This window comes from Papilio xuthus, unplaced genomic scaffold (assembly GCF_000836235.2).
Source record: "Papilio xuthus unplaced genomic scaffold, Pxut_1.1 DF827756.1, whole genome shotgun sequence".
Lineage (NCBI taxonomy): Eukaryota > Metazoa > Arthropoda > Insecta > Lepidoptera > Papilionidae > Papilio > Papilio xuthus.
The window spans coordinates 6,080,878-6,098,417 of record NW_013530893.1 but is presented as its reverse complement, the minus strand read 5'-3'; the positions used below and the strand labels follow the sequence as shown (position 1 = coordinate 6,098,417).

At 34.5% G+C, this 17,540-nt stretch overlaps 1 protein-coding gene across 1 annotated transcript in view; it reads right to left on the bottom strand.

The window, feature by feature from the left end:
* nvy (CBFA2/RUNX1 partner transcriptional co-repressor nervy) overlaps positions 1-14,328 on the bottom strand; it is a 32,908-nt gene extending 18,580 nt beyond the window's left edge. The window contains exon 1 of the mRNA XM_013309985.1: positions 14,253-14,328. The gene's annotated coding sequence lies outside the window, so the exon portion shown is untranslated. The remainder of the gene's footprint in view (positions 1-14,252) is intronic.
* Positions 14,329-17,540: the final 3,212 nt, after the last annotated feature.

The window sequence follows — 17,540 nt, the reverse complement described above, 5'->3', positions numbered from 1 at the left end:
TACAGGTATCTCCGGAACGTCTCAACGGATCTTGATGTAATTTTACACAAATATAGAACATAATCTGGAAGAACATATAGGCTACTCATTAAAAAAAATTCTTATTCCGTGCCGGTCGGAGTCTCGGGTGACAGCCAGTTGTTAATAATGTGAGTTTAATCAAAGTGATACTTTTAGTGGTCTGGTTGTTTTACTACTTGTATGTTAACTCTATGTTTTTAACAATGCAATATCGTACAATATTTGATATTCCGTAAGGAATTCCAACTGGCATTAATACGGGAAAGATTGGTGCCGCAATCTGTCGCCAGATGGCGCTGCGAAACGGGTGTCGATAAATGCCTTTGTTATACAAATATCACGCCTGTATGGTAGAGGTGTAGACAGAGTATATAAAGAAATGTATTTAGTTTACTTCAAATATCCAATTTCTATTTATCGACTATTCGCACTAAAGTACGTAAAGTGCTGAAAAAAAAGGTTAGTAATAAAAAAGATAGAAGAATAAAGAAAAAAGAAAAAGATAATAATAAACTTAAGTTGTTTATGTGTCGTTGGCATTTTCTTTTAATAATTAAGAAACTTTTCCATTGTTTTTCGTAATAACGCACGTTTATTAACGCGCTAATTCAAAACTATAATAACATTAAACTAATTAAGACCTTATTCCAATAGCATAAAGTATAATTTACGTTAATTAACGCTACTACCGTCTAGGTCTCAAAGTAAATACCATTAATCTGCAGCTGAAAATCCAAAATTATCCTGATATATATATAAAGGTCTGTTTGTTTGTCCGTGTTTGGACAGATTGCGCGGCCGCCGGCCAGCTGGGCCCCCGTGTTATGTTTGGAAACGTATTTATTGTTTATTCTGTGAGAGAAACGTTTTTAATCCTAGCCAGCTTCGGCTGACGGGTGATTTGTGCCCGTGATACTTTACAAATGTTCAATGCAATTTTAGTGCGAATGTTTGCTTTTTTCTCGATAAACTGCTCATAGTTTTAGTGAAAATAATTAGAAGACCAATTTATCCTTAACCCTTAATTCGATTTATAGCAAAAAAACTGTTTTTTTTTAGTAAAGTCATACTTACGTAATTTTCTCTAAACTAGTTCAGTACATTTTTTTTAATTAGTTGTTCGTCACACTGAACACCATCGAATTAGGGTTAATTGTTTTGAATTATGTTTTTTTTAATAAACAATAAATATTGTTAAAAATTACCATTGATTTTTGAGACCAAAATATCTGTATAAAACGTTTAATGAAGATTTCGATCTCAGAAACCCATATTAAGTTACATAATATTTATATCTCGACATCTAAAAAAAATAATTGATTTTATTTCAATGCAAAAATCTAATAATACGTAGCAATACGTAACTCTTGCTACGATACCTTACGTAGACGCTACGCTTCTAAACCTTTGCTACGACATTGCTACGCAGCGTAGCTACAATATTATAATTTTTTATATATTATATAAAATTTTAACTTAAAATACTGAAATATTGTAACAATTATGTAAGGCATTTAATTTTCTATGTGCTCTTTCTATTTATATAATTTTTAATATAATAAAAAGTTTGTTACACATTAAAACACTACGTAGGCTTTACGTAGGCTTATCAAAATGTTCCTTTCATTTGTGTATAGGACAGATGGCAGTTCCCACGCCGGGACTCCCCGGTATGCAAATCTTACGCCACATCTTCGCTTCGTTTTAGCCTAACCTAACAACACTCAATAGCTCTACTGAAATATAAACTCTATTCATAGTACCTTTAAGGTTCTATTTTGTGAGTTAACTATTATGTGTTTATAACACGTGACGTGTTTCCCGTCCTGATGATATTCCTGTTTTGTTAGGACGAAGTGTTTCTCTTGATAGAGCACGAATATATAATGTTATGTAATGTGAAGGTTGTACGTATCGTATTATATTACAGTCTTACAAAACCTGTCACATTTATACGTCAAAATAAAATTAATGACAACGCTAAAGCTCAGAATACTTTAACTTTAACAACTCGAATTGATAGTTAATTAAATTATCAACATGGTAGACTAACAGTTAATCTTACTAATATTATAAATGCGAATGTTTGGATGTATAGATGTTTATTAGAAGATATCTAAAGAAAGGTTCAATGTATCTTGCTGAAATTTGGTATATATGTAGAACATAGTCTGATAGAACACATAAGAATAAAGATTTTTTTTAACTACGCGCGGACGAAGTTGCGGGCTACAGCTAGTAATATTTATAAATCTACGCTTATAGCGTTAACCCTATATAGTGTGAGATAAAGACAGATAATAATGGTGGATGGCACTAGTTTTTAATAGTAACAAATAAAGTATACAAAAATAATTTCTTTTGTTATAAATCTTGCGCAGTAATGTATCGAAAGTGTTTACGCGGTGGCGCCACGTGCTACCTCCCTGCTACCCTTGCCACCCCTCCACAGCGATAGCTTAACGTTTGGCGTTACGCGTTTTATAGTGCCTCTTTTAGTGTTCTTGCAAACACGAATGCATCGGGGTAAACGATAAATCGAAGTGTTTAAAAATTGCAAAAGATAAAAATGGAACGGTTAAAATCGTTGAATGATTAAAGCAGAGAAACTTCGGTTTTAGAAGAGTTTTTTTTGTTAATTATTTACTTTATGTTTATGTACGACAGTACCTCTTATTATATATAAATGTATTCATCTTTGCTATTAAAAATGGTGCGTTATTAAGAATAGTTAACTACTTTTATCACCACGAATCTGGCAATACCATGAAACAAGTCCATGTACCCAAACCTTTACACTGACTTACGACTTTAATTGTGTACCGATATTGTAGTATACATGCGTAGTTATGTTAACAGTCGGAGAGTTCGCGGCTGGTGCAGCGCGGCGATGTATGCGGAGCAAAACAATGCGCTCGTTGGTCGCGCGCCAGGCGCGGCGGCAGGTGCGCGCGACGGCCGACGGCAGAAATTTTAATGAATGTCGCCAATGAAAAATGTGCACTGGATATGACTTCTTTGTTAAATTGACTGAACTGGAAAATACACTTATTATTAATTAATGTCAATCCTTATTTTATATTGTGTATTTATATGCTTATTTTAATATATTTAAATTATTCCAAATCCAGTTATTTTTATACGATTCTTAATTTTGTTACCCATTACTTTTACTGGTTTGTATAAAATAACTTTCCTGTTTCTATAATTTATTTTTTTGAATTATTCATTGATTAAAACAGAATACATTCTTTAAAAATCACAACGGTCTAATTACAGTTAATTATTCCTTAAAAATTGATTAAAATAACTACACCCAAGCCACATTCAGTATCCGTAGAGCATAGTGGACGACCATATGCCGCCCGTTGGCGTGTTATATGGATTTTCATTTAGGAAATCGTATAATATTACGGCGCTTAGCTCCGGCCTCCAAGCCAGCAGCCAGCAGCCAGCCGGCGCGGCGTGTCGCGTTGCTAATGTGAATTTTTATGCTTAATTTTTTGAAATTACCCGCCCCCAAGTGTTACAGACGATTTATTGTTCAACGTACTAGAGGTGACCGCTGCTCTGCTTGTGGCGAAATTGTAAATGTAGACTTCCATTGCCGTGACACTTTTATTAGTACTTGTTACCTTCATTTCCGATATCCAAAATGCTTATTGAACATTAATCAATGGATACGGTTGCTCTATTGACTTTGTTATATAAATAGATGTTAGAATGGATGTCACAATTAGATTCCTGACTAGTGTAGTAACCATACCTCTCTTGCAGATGGTTATGTTGCATTAATATAATAACAGTATAGTTAAGATTCAAAGTATTGCACTTGAATCAGCGGTAGATTATACTTATTGTCATCCTTTACATTGAAAAAGGGTGGGAAGGGAAACAGGACTAAATTAGGCCTCCACGACGCACATTCATCAGACGAAACGCGGAATTGCTTCCACTTGACGCCTGTCTTCTGTGTGGTCGTGGTATTTCACCGGGCGAGCCGGGCCGATTCGTGCGAAGATGTTAAAGCGGGCTCTACCACTGTTATTGGCATAAACAAAGACCATAGGTATTAGGAAAAGTATTTTCAGAGCCGAAACATATTGATTAACAATTCCTTTTTGTAATGTACAGTCTGACAGTCATGGGCTCTTATTATATAAGGCTTCGTGGTTATATCGTACGGTCATTTAATAGCAATTGCAATTGTAAAGCTTATTTTAACTCATACTCATAACTCATCATCAGCTCACTATACGTCTCCACCGAGGGGCTCGGAGCCTACCCTATGTTAAGGGTGATTAGGCCATAGTCAACCACGCTGTCCAAGTGCGGGTTGCTTGACTTCACACATATCTTTGAATTTCTTCTCAGATATGTGCAGGTTGCATCATGATGTTTTTCCTTCACCGTAAGAACGTCGGATAAATGTACATATGTAAATCGGAAATCTAAAAACACATTGGTACATGGCGGGATTCGAACCCGGGACCTGCAGATTGCAAGTCAAATGCTTGACTACTGAGCCACCGACGTAATTTGTAAACGACGTAATAATTATTTTACAAACTTATAAATTTTATTTTTATTTCACATAAACAATACGAGTACTTTATATTAATCTATTTATTATGTATTTTTCGAAACAAATGACCAAAGTAATAACTGTAAGGAAACATTTCCTGGTACAAACTTTATAAACCCTTGTTATGTTATTCACAAAAACAAAAAGGACCTGTCGAATGTACGGAGTATCAACGAAACCCGGATTTACGAATGCCCGCGGGACTAAACTTGAGAACGAATAACTTTCCATGACGTGTTTTAAATTTGCTCAAAAATTTATTAATCTGGACGTGCGTTTGACATTAATAAAGAATAAAAAAACTTAATTCTAAAAAGCCTCGATGGAGATTAAAGATAAATGAATAATTTATTAAAGTATTCAAAATTCATTGATTAAAAAGTATATGTGTAAGTTAAGTTATTAAGGCTATGGTAGCTCTGTCTACCCCTATAATGTAACAAGCGTGATCATTAGCATCTACGTCGTGCTAAACACTTTCTGAGCCGGCCACCTTTTTCTCAAACATCGATAATTGTAATCCTTTGGCCCCCGCACGGGGGTGCCCCTGGGGCTGTAGGGGGTTGCTGGAGGGTGTTGGAGGAGGTTGGGGGGCAACATCTGCGCAGGCAATCCCTCGCAGCCGGCCTGTCAACCGCAGCCTCCGGACCGCGCTTTATTTATCTGAAGCGGCCAAATTGATTCGTTTGATATGTGCCCGTGTTATTTCAGTTTTTTGAATGTTTGAATTAAAATCTTCATGTCATATGAAGGTTATTACTAGGAATCTTACTAATATTATAAATGCAAAGTTTAGATGGATTGTTTCTAAGTTATCTCCGGAAAGGTTCAACGGATCTCGATAAAATTTGACATAGATATAGAACATAGTCTGGAAGAACACATAGGCTTCATCAGAATAAAGAAATTAAAAAAAATAGCCTCGCAAGAGATTCAAAAAAAGGAAAGCACAATTCGCCATTGTTTTGTGAAAATAAAATGATAAATTTTAATTTTGTCATTAATATCTAACTTGCAATTATAATTGCATCACGAATTTATCCTTTTTATCAAATACTTAAATCCATTTTCTTTGACGTATTTAGTACCATTCCCCACCGGATTAATTCAACCAGAAATACATGACAAGCTCAATCCTTATAGAGAAAGGCCTAATGAAACAATTGAGAAATTAGTCTACTCGTCATGGAAGTATTAGGACTAAAATTCAAGTAAACTCATGCAACGTGTACACGCAGCGTTCATGAGTCGACAGAGTTCGTTAGATGTTGAGCTATTATTACGGGCAACACTGAACCGTTTCTCTTTGGCTTTTTATGATTGTTTGCGCTTGTAAAAGTCGCAAGTTTGATAAAAAGCAAACTCTACCATCGTTCAGGCTACTAAAAAATATTTCTGGTTAACCTAAAAATTGCAATGCAATTTTTTATTTCTAAAGATTACTGCATATCGGTCGATAATTATTAATTATTGTTGAAAAATTATAATTACTGTTTGATGAAGATTAAAATGATTGTTATTTACTTTGTTCAAGCGCTCACGAAATTACTAGAATTGAAATTCATTTAATCCATTTGTAAGCTGAATCGACAAATTCAAACGCCGTATTTGTAAGTAGTTGAAGCCAATAAAACTTTCACCTGAATCCAATTAAAAAGCAAACTTGCCGCCATTTTGGTTAACAATTTCCCGCCAAAATATCTGTCATCGAAGTTTGAATCCTGTGAATATTTAGCTGAAACTGGTTAAAACTGGTTTAGCGCGGGTTGGCGGGGTGTCGGGGGGCGCGCGGGAGGGGTAATGGAGCTGTCAGTAGCACCCGCGGCTCCGACACTCGAGTTGCAGGAGGCAGGCGGCAGGATTACAGGTCACCATCAGGAGCAAGAGGCGCCTTTTGAATTTCATGAAATTGATGGTGAACTGTCAAAGGGTGAAGTCAATATTTTAATTTGGTTATAATTTGTCACTAACTATTGTTAGTACCAAATTACTTAAGTATGTAGGTAATTCTACCCAGTCCAATAATAACTCAAAATATTTAACACTTTTTTGATGGTTAAAAAAAGACTTCTGTGAATGTATAGAAAGCACTCGTAGAAACGTATATTTTATTTATACAAACAGCAGTTATGTAAAACAAAAACGTTAATTTAATTAACTGGCAACACTTTAAACTTAACCTTAAAATCTAACCAACGAAAACTGTCAGCGTTTTAATGAAACGCCCCCACCTGTGAATTTCTCACGGCACATTATCTAGGCACGGCCCACCATTCCCGCCAGTTTACTTGATTGGATTGCTTTTAATCAAAGTTTTGCTTCCCGCGCGTTTGCAGTTGACAGCTCGATTATGGCGCCAACCCGCCAACCCGCCACGCCAGCGCTACACACGAGATTATGAGCAAAAACTGTGTCGATGTCACTGGCAACTTGTAATGTCGAGCTTTGAGGTTAAATTGAAATTTAAAAATATAACAAGAATTAAAATATACAAGCAGACTTTTGCTCTACATTTAAAGTTATGTATTGGTGTGCGGCATTAATGGGTTAAATTTTAGGGTTTTAAAAAACAAATTAAAAAACTAGTCTATGATATGACATATACCAGAAAAGATTATGAAATAATTGTACGTTGCAGTTGTATTTTATATACTCTTTGGTTGCAGTTTTTTTGTAACAAGTTAAATAAATCCTATGAAAAAAGAATATATCTGGTTGTACGTATATAGTTAAACAGTGTATAAATCTTTAACGATAATTTAAATCTCTTTTATGTGTAATTGTTCGACAAGGTCGGCAGTGTTGAGTATGCGGGCCCCGCATTCATTGCTGGAATATTGTGCGAAAATATTCCAGATAACCGCGGTATGGTGGCATGCCGGTCTCTAAGCTTGATTACATCTACTGTGCAATTTAAAAAGAATGTGCGGGTCAATGACCTCGACCTGTCAAAATTAGAAAAGTACAGATAACAGCAAAATACTGTGAGATTTTTTACAGATTATATATTAGTACCTGGATGACCGGTATTTTTTTTAAAATTGTGTTTTTTGTAAATTATATTTAAGTACGAATTATTAATAAAATGATGAAATATGAATAATATTTTTCGATCTTACCGATAGAAAAAGTTAAGTTTATGTTTAAGTTGATTATCGATAAAACACGTATAAAATGACATTTTCTAAAAACAATTCCTAGCTAGATCGACTTATCGCCCTCTAAGCCCCGTACATACAAAATTTTATGAAAATCGTTGGAGCCGATTCCGAGATTCCAATTATATATATACACAAGAATTGCTCATTTAAAGATATAAGATTTTGTCAATTTACGAGCTGAAACTGATACGTCATTTTTTTTAAATATGACATAAATTGATGCGGATTATCTAAAAACTACTTTAAGAAGTATTTTACATCATTATATAATATACAGAAGTGTCCAAGGAGTTTCAACACTGTCAGTCAGGCCACATAGAAAAGAAGAAATAATTTTAGTCTTTTTAAATTTATAAAAAATTTTATTCGTTTGTCTTTTCCTATTCATATTCAACAATACACGTTTATTTTCGAAAAAAAGTGAATTTTTATTTTATATTTTTAACAAGAAGACAGATACCCTTATTGATATCATTAAAATATGTTATTTATTATGAAATTTGATTTATACATAAACTTTTGTTATATATTTTTAAAGCATTACTCATGCATTCATCTATATTTGTGGTATTTTGTCATTGTTACGAAAAACAAATGTGGTTATATATTATTATACAATTTTGATGAATAACAATTATAAAGAAACAAGAAAGCATAATATGCTTTTGTTGTCTTTAAATGTTTAAATTATTTTGTAATTGCTCAGTTTCTATTATAATATTCTAATAAGGGGATTTTAAACTGTATTTTCTATTATATAACATTTTAAAACACGTATTATAATACTGACATAACGACGACGAGTTAATAACCCAATAATTTCCTTTTATATAAACAAACGCGTCTTGGTCCGTACCAGAATACCGTGGTCCTGATCAGAGTGTAGTCGGGACCGCAGACCAGAGCACAGTCAATGCGGTACGGACAGATATCGGCCGGCGTCAACGTGTGTAAACTGAGATAAAATTATCCCAAACAACGCCGGGGGACGCGGGCTGTATGCGATGCGGGCTCATGTAGCGTCAGCATAAGAATTCAGTTTAGCAAATTTTTTCTAACTACAAATGAATTAAAAAAAAATTACTAATATTATAAAGGCGTATGTTTAAATTTGGCACAGATGTAGAACATAATCTGGAGGAACGCATAGTCTACTTATTAAGGTTTTTACATTCAACGTGGATGAAGTCGCAGGCGGCAGCTAGTATTGATACAAGTAGACTAGCTTACGTCATTTTCTATGTCTAAGTAGGTTTTCTGACTGAACCAACGGTAATAAGAGTAACTCAGCATAATCTCACCGGTTCAGATGTCCTTGTTTTACTCTATCACTCTCGTGGAGTAGCGAATATCCTCTAAACTCTAGTCTTATTGATTTAAAAAAATATACTAAAATATTCTTGAAGTGTGTTCTGCTAACGGTACATGTTGTGAGGTGCGGGGCGCGGGGCGCGGCGTGAGGGACGATTGCCCGCACGAGCCGATAGATTGTGTACCGACACCGGATAATTAATATCCTCAATACTGGGGGCTCTGGTACTATTGCCTGATTGATGGCACACCAGCACGACACAGCGCCTCATCGACTATACGGGATCTCAAGGGTCTCACAATGACTAATTAGTATTCATTCTATATAATACAAGCTGTCGTCCGCGACTTTATATGCAAGGAATTAAAAAAAATCATAAGTAACCTATGTGTTATTCCAGGCTATGTTCCACACCCAAGCCAAATTTCAGTGACATTCATGATTGCGTTTTGGAGATACTTGTAAACAAACATCCATTCATCCAAACAGTCGCATTTATAATATTAGTAAGATAATATGTACTAATATTATAATGAGGAAAGATTTGATTATTTGTTTGCTTGACTCCTAAACGAATCGATTTGAAAAATTATTTCACTGTTGGGAACCTACATACCTGGGAGACATAGAATATTTATTACTAGATTTTGTTTTAATACGGCACGAAGAAATTAAAAATGCAGTAAACGAGAATGGTACCTTTTTGCGTGTTGAAGAAATTATGAAGTTATCTTTTAATTTTGAAAAATATCTTTACTAATCTAAACGTATTAAACTGCAATAAAATGTACAGAATTGTTTAAATCATCTTATGAAAAATGTTTCGTCTTGTTTCAGTTTTTCTTTAAGCATAAATGTTAAACGTGTGTTAAATATCACATTTAGCGTTGTCATGAAAAGAAATGTGTTTGTTAGTGTTGTGTGTCAAATGGGGACGCGTGCGGTTGCCTTCAAAATAGCAGCAGCTGCGCGCACGCCGCGTACACTCGCGTACAGTTCCTTACTGCCTTGTTGTACAGTCGCACAGATGTGCACTTTCAACACAGAAGGCACGTGCTGGCCTGAAACTGTAGTACAGTTGCGTACAATGTGCATTTTGTTATACATCAGTTGTGTACAAATTATGTGCAGATTAATCTGAAGTCGGATCATTGTATTTGTCACCGTAGTTATGAACATGTACACTCGCGCATAAATGTGTACTATCTCTCTATTGCATGTGTACAGTCGTGTACACATGTGTAAATAAAAAAAATGTCATTTCCTTACGAAATAAATATATTTACAAACAATTTGACATTATTATTTATATAAATACTAATTGTCACCCACGACTCTTCACGCAAGTAATTAAAAAAAACTTAATATATAGCCTATGTGTTCTTCCAGACTATGTTCTATATGTATGCCAAATTTCATCGAGATCCGTTCAGCCGTTCTAGAGATACCTTCAAACAAACATCCATCTAAACATTCGCATTTATAATATTAGTAAGATTTATATTACTAATGTAAGGAATAATTTGTAATTCTTTTATTAAGCTGACTGTAGGTACCATTAGTCCTTGTTCGTACGTAATGCACGTCATTAGGGGAACAATTAAGGCGCAGGTGCTCCTCGGGGTATGTGCCAGTGATTGCCAAGCTATTGCCAAGCGATTGCCAGACACTGCAAGACGAGAATTGTATTGCTAAGTGTAGCATTTGTGTTAAATGCAACTGTACCGCAATGTACTCTTACAATCATTTGACACAAATTCAATGTAATTTTTACGATTACCATTTTGACTAATGAAGTACAATCGCGAAGAAAAATTTTATGATGCAACCTGTATATCTGCAAAGAAAGTTTGAAATGGGTTAACCAATCCATACTGGACCAGTAGCTTAATACCTAGTCACCCCTAACTTAGGGTAGGCAAGAACCCAAAGAATGGGGTTGCATATGAAATTAAATTTAACAAATTATTCATTTACAACTAATAAGCGAAGGTTTTTGAGACCAAAATATACGTTTAAAAAAATTGTTATCTTTATTTTGTCAAAGAAAATTTGAGATGATATGTACAGAGGTTTAGGTCTTAGAAACCTAGGGTAAGTATTCTTTTAAGTATATATATAAATAATAAAGGTACATATTGATTTTGAAAGTACTATTTTAAAATAATCTATATAAAGTTTCTTTGAACACCTCGGGCCCCTGTAACATGAACAGACTCACCTGTTGTAAAACAAAGCGACAGACACCTGGACAAATAGACAAACAGACAAACGGCACGCGCGCAAGTTTACACAAGTGCTTCAGAGTTTCGCACAATACTACCTTGAATTTTAATTTTCATATAGATATTAGATACGCGGAATTAAAAAAAAACTTAATAAGTAGCCTATGTGTTCTTACAAACTATGTTCTATATGTATGCCAAATTTCATCGAGATCCATTCAGTCGTCTGGAGATATCTTTTAACAATCATCCATCCATCTTAACATTCGCATTTAGATTTTTTTTATGAAAGAAGGGGGCAAACGAGGCCCATGGACATCAGCAATACCAGAGGAACTGCAAATGCGTTGCCAGCCTTTGAGATAGTGATAAGCTCCCTTCTTGAAGGACCCTAAGTCGTAGCGGTTTGGAAATACCGCCGAGGACAGACCATTCCACAACGCTGCTGTGCGAGGCAGGAAGTTTCGCGCAAACCGCGTAGTTTAGTATCATATGTACAATATTAGTATGATACTATTGTCAGCTTTTCCATTGAAATCAACATAATTTGATACTTGACTAATACTAACTATTTGTGTACATTTTGAACTGTATTTTGTCAAAACAAAAGGGATGACAATGTGTTATTCAAAGATTTAAGTATCAAAAAGTACACGTATCTGTGTTCGATGGACAATTTGTATAGGAAGAAAACCTAGAACTTAGTATTTAAGTTTGTAGTCTACTGCTATAAGAACCTTGTTTTTCACAATTACAATATTTTTATAAAACATTGAACAACTGGTGTGAATAGGGGCGCCCGCATCTTACCCGCATGCCTCGTCAAGCCTGCCAACCTAATAACACAATCTGATGTTAACACAATCTTCTACTCAACAAATTAAACGCATGTATTCTTGTTAAATTGTTGGCGGCTCAGGGGTTTAATACTTGATTGATCCTAGGTTCGAATCCCGCCATGTACAAATGTGTTTCTATCCGATGTTCTTACGGTCAAGGAAAACATCGCGTTGCTACACATATCTGCGAAGATATTCAAAGATATGTGTGGTGTCAACCCGCACTTGGCCAGCATTGACTATGGTCTAGTTACCTTAACTAAGGCTAGTAGGCTTCGGCTCTGTGGGAACGTATAGTGAACTAATGATGATGTTTCTTTAAAAAATATATTAATGTTGATTTCAAACAACATATAGTTTACTGAACGTCTTTCTCAAATGAATGTAAAATCTATAGTATAATTTTACAGCCTTTATCCGACAAGCGATACAAGATTCTAAATGTTAAGAAACTAAAAGATATAACAATATTTCTAAACTTGCAATTCCACTGCCAAAAGACATATTAAATTATACTGTTGTTCCGGTTTTTAAAAGCAAAAATGTCATGTACATTTTATACAAATCTATCAAGGAAGTAATCCAACGTAAGGAAATACATTATTATATAATTTTAAAACATATTAATGTAGTGTAAACACTTAACATAGCTATAATCGTTTCTCACATTAAAATCGAGTGGATGTTTTCACATTTGGGACACGTGTGGCCAAACTACACGGCCAACTAGCCGCAAACTGCAATTAGCGCAGGTGTGCTTTTGCCACACATACGATGGAGACGGATTTCATAACGCATAGACAACAGATTAATAACATTTTTAGGTTAGTTTTAAATGTACAACGACAATCATTACTATATTTAAAACTAGCCGTCGCCCTCGACTCCGTCCGCATTGAATTAAAACATGTGTCAAATTTAATCGAGATCCGTTTAGTCGTTCTGGAGATATCTTCAAACATCCATCCATCTAAACATACGCATTTATATTATTAGTAAGATTATCTTTTTTTTTGTTGTCGTTTAAATTGTCGTTTATTATTTTTTATTCTAAAACTACACTAAGGGTTCTTAGTGACCACTAGGCAACTTTTGGTGCGGATGTTAAAGGGTTAACACCGCTTCTTTATATAAAAACTCGTTAGCTATTCTATCTGGAAGAATACGTTGAGCTGTTATTAGATAAATCCATCATCAAAATTATGCAAAGCTAATACTCGTATATAATAATTTTAGGTGTTTCTTATGTAAATACTTTAATTTTTACATTAAAATATTCAACAAAGAGTTTCATTGAAAATAATTCTCTGATAGCGTCTTTTCTCTTTGACAATAAAAAGAGCGGGAAATGTAGAGAAAGCATTCAGAATTGCTCTCAGCGTCGAAGGGTTTAATGACTCTATATTGGCTATGGCAGCTGATGCTGCGCCCAGGTGCCGCTTTATGAAATCTAATAACATTTTATTTATTCCCGCCGATAGTGTTCGGGCGCTGCGGCTCCCGCGCCATCTGGTTTTTTTTTAATATTCGTTTTTTCCAGTCAAGTTTATGTACATATTAAATTATGCCATTCATACTTTTTGGAGGAAATCGATTTCGAAAATCGATATGAATATTTAAAATAACAATTAAAGAATATGATATTCAGAAATATTTATTGTTTGATTGATATAGTATGAATAAGTGAACTACAAATTATAAACAAATAATTTAATTATGTCACTTCAAGAAATCTGACAAAGTGGAATAGACAGAGGTTACAAAAATCCAATGATACGGTCCCCTCTTATCTTTTATATTTACCCAAACAGGATACTCATCTAGCATCATTTTCTTTTATTATAACCTAATTAATTTTATATTTATTATCTACTAATCATAGAATAGATATAATAATATTAGGTTGGTTATTTTAGTATTGTGTAGTACACTAACTTTAAATAAAAAAAACAACTAAGCATTACATCTTAAGAGATAATCATAAGGTTAAATAATTATATTTCAGTGTTAAAAATAAAATATTTCTACAATATATTTCAAACAACAACAATATATTCAAATTGTTTAAACGTTATTCGTACCGCAGCAATAATTCACAAGCAGACTTACCTCAACGTTTTTGACAGCTGACAACTGACAGCTAGGCCGGCTCTCGCTGCACTCTCACAACAACGAACACAAAAAATAAATCACTGAATATAAAACAACACAAACACAAAAAAATATAAACAGCAATAAATTACGTAACAATTAATAAATGTATGAATAAATTTATATTAAAAAAATATAATTTGAATAAAATGTCAAACACAATTTAAAAAGAAAACAATTTTAATTTGGCGCGTAAATTAGAACGCATCTATTCAAAAAAAAATATAAAAGCCCGCGCCGACTACGATCGGATTTTTTTTGCGTACGTTAGCGATCGTAAAAGGCAACGGTCGCATACGTTCAGCCAGGAGCGCGTCTAACTCAGAACTGAGGGCGGGAACATGGCGTGGAAAGCGACCGCTTTATGAAACCCGTTGCTGAGTTTACGGCGTACGATCTCTTGTTTTTCGCCTTCAGCGCGTTTATAGGGTGAAAATGTTGTCTTAAAAAGCTCTGGACTTGTATACGCGCTAACAAGATGTAAATAATATTAACTTTTATGTTGGATGTTGGTACCATTGGATATAAATGGTTGTACTTAAGGTAGAACAGAACAAGACATTACTTTTCATAACATACAATTTTGTCTCTGATTTTAAAAAAATTAAAATAATTGATTATTAAAAATAACAGTTTTATTTTATTTTAGTTGATCGTTTGCTTTTTAGTATGTGCACAATTAACCGTCTCAATAAAAAAAAACATCAACTTGTTATCGATTTCGTAAAAAAAGCTAAATGTCATTGTGTTTTCCCGCCATAATTCCCTGACTTCTTTAAAAATTTAATATATGTTATGTTTTAAGATTTTATTAACCCGTGCATTTTTTAAAGACTGTTAGAAATTGCATTAGTTTGATGATATAATAAATAGAACATAAATCATATCCTGGGCGGTGAGGCGGCGGGGCGTCAGTGCGGGGGGCGTCAGTGGGCCATTTTTCAGGCCGGCAATACGTCGATATCGGTGCGGGCCCAGGTGGAACATTAAATTTGCTCTGCTCATATTACACGTACACTCGAGCACAGAAGTGTGTACATACAAGAAATGTAAGATAATGCATAGAAAATTATTGCTTAGTGCTCGAGAGGTAGTCAAGTTTATAAAACTTCAATAAGTAACTAAAAAACAAACCAACTTTCTTTATTTCAAGTGATATGTGTATTTTAATACCATTAAATAATTTATTGATTTATAATCTTACTCACATCAAGTTGAAATATTATAAACGCTAATGTTTAGATGGATGGATGTTTGTTTGAAAATATCTCCAAAACAGCTAAAGGGATGTCGATGGAATTTGATATACATAGGCTGGAAGAACACATACGTTTTTGAATTTTATAATGTTATTACTTTGAAAGTTTTTGAACTTATCAATGTACCACTATGGTTCATAGAATTAAGTCCGTCATGGCTACTTATATATGAATTAAAGTTTTGAAATAAATTTGAATTCTGTGTGCGACTGTACTTAACTCATTTTGGCGTCTCCCACGCTAAATTGCAGTTTGAGTTTATGTAATGTGAGTTATTTACTGACCTCTACAATAACGAGGTAGACTATACGTATACATACACAATAGCATAATAATCATGATGACTATGGTCAATAGATTATATTTTTTAATTATATACGTAACACTGACCTATATAATTAGTGGACACTACAATCGTGGTATTTTGTGCGTATTTGATTGCCGCCATTTTGGCGCTGAAGGTTGCGGTTGGTGATAGTGGTGACGACTCGAACTAATAGATTGAACTGTCAGTAACATCAATAAGCGAGTTTAAGTGGGAACACAGTAAATGCTGTCATTTCCAAACACCAGCCTATCCAGGTTCTTTATAGATGAGTGATATTAAACTTTTGTTTTTGTGGCTTTTATGGACTTGATTTCTATGGTTTTTACTTTTTAATTTACAATTACTTAATAATTTACTTTTTAATGACTGCTTGTTGTGTCGTTTGTAGCCAGTATCACGACCCACCAACACATACTCAACTGATCTCTAAATGAATAGGTTATTGCTTCGAAATGATAGCCTTAGGTTCGTTCCTACTTAAACGCGTCCGTTGAAGTGCCTACCAGTTGTTTTCTATATGTGTTATTACTTCGAAATCTTACTACCGCTATCAACTGTAAACGTCAGCACCAAAATGGCGAAAATCAAAAAGGCACAAAATACAACGGTTTATATCCTATCCATGTAAAGAGGTCAGCGATAGTAACTCATACGTTCACACCACATCCAATGTCTTCGAACCGCCTTCTGTTCGACAAAGCCGTGTATTGTATAGTAAAGAGCAGTTGTGCAAATGCCCGCTCCATTGCTTCTCATTTATTCAGGTGTTACGAGACGCCAGACTCAACGCGCGATGTAATTATAAGTAAACATTTTCTACGACAAATTGAATATAGGCTTTGTCAAATCATGACCAGACATATTAAACTCTTCCTTTGCGACTGTCAAATTAACAATCGTTTGATGGTTACTTAAATAGTTTAAATTAGACAAACTAAAAGTACACTATGGGACTCCCTTAGTGACAAATGAGTTTAGTAGTCTATTAGTCTGTAGTTAAATCGTATGCTTACAAGTTTTCTCTCAATTTTTATTTCGACAATAGAGGTCGTGGAATGCGGGAGATTTGGTTTTCCCGTATAGCGTTGCCACTTCATCGTGTCATTCGTCCTACAGGTTGGACATCGATGTCTACTGAACAGGATGGTATAAAACAAGTCCCTGCGATGTATTTTTTTGTCTGTAGGCGTCGTGTTTTTTTTCGTCAACGGAAGAGCCGAAAGTTGACAAAGATTTGGACTCTCTTTTTTGATGAAAGTGTTCGTGCATGTTTAACGGTTGGGAGCCCTGATGTGCTGAATCTGTTTTCGGTGGCGAAAGGTTTTCGTAAGGCTTGATAGAGCCCGCATGTCAAAGTTTACATCTGGTTAGTGGTGCCTCTATGAGGGGTAAATTAGATAGTTTTAGACAGCAAAAATAGATATTACTGGACCTTCCAATATTTAGGAAAACATAATTTAATAGCAAAATGTCACAAAAGAATAGTTTATCACTCCCACTTGGCCATTTACATCTTCCCTTGATTCTAGCGTAAATGTATTCTAGATGGACTGAAATTACTCAATAGTAGCCCACTTATATTTTCTCTTGGATATTCCTTTCAAGTAACATTGGCAAAAAACACAAATAAAACATTTTTATTCATAAATGTCATGTCAT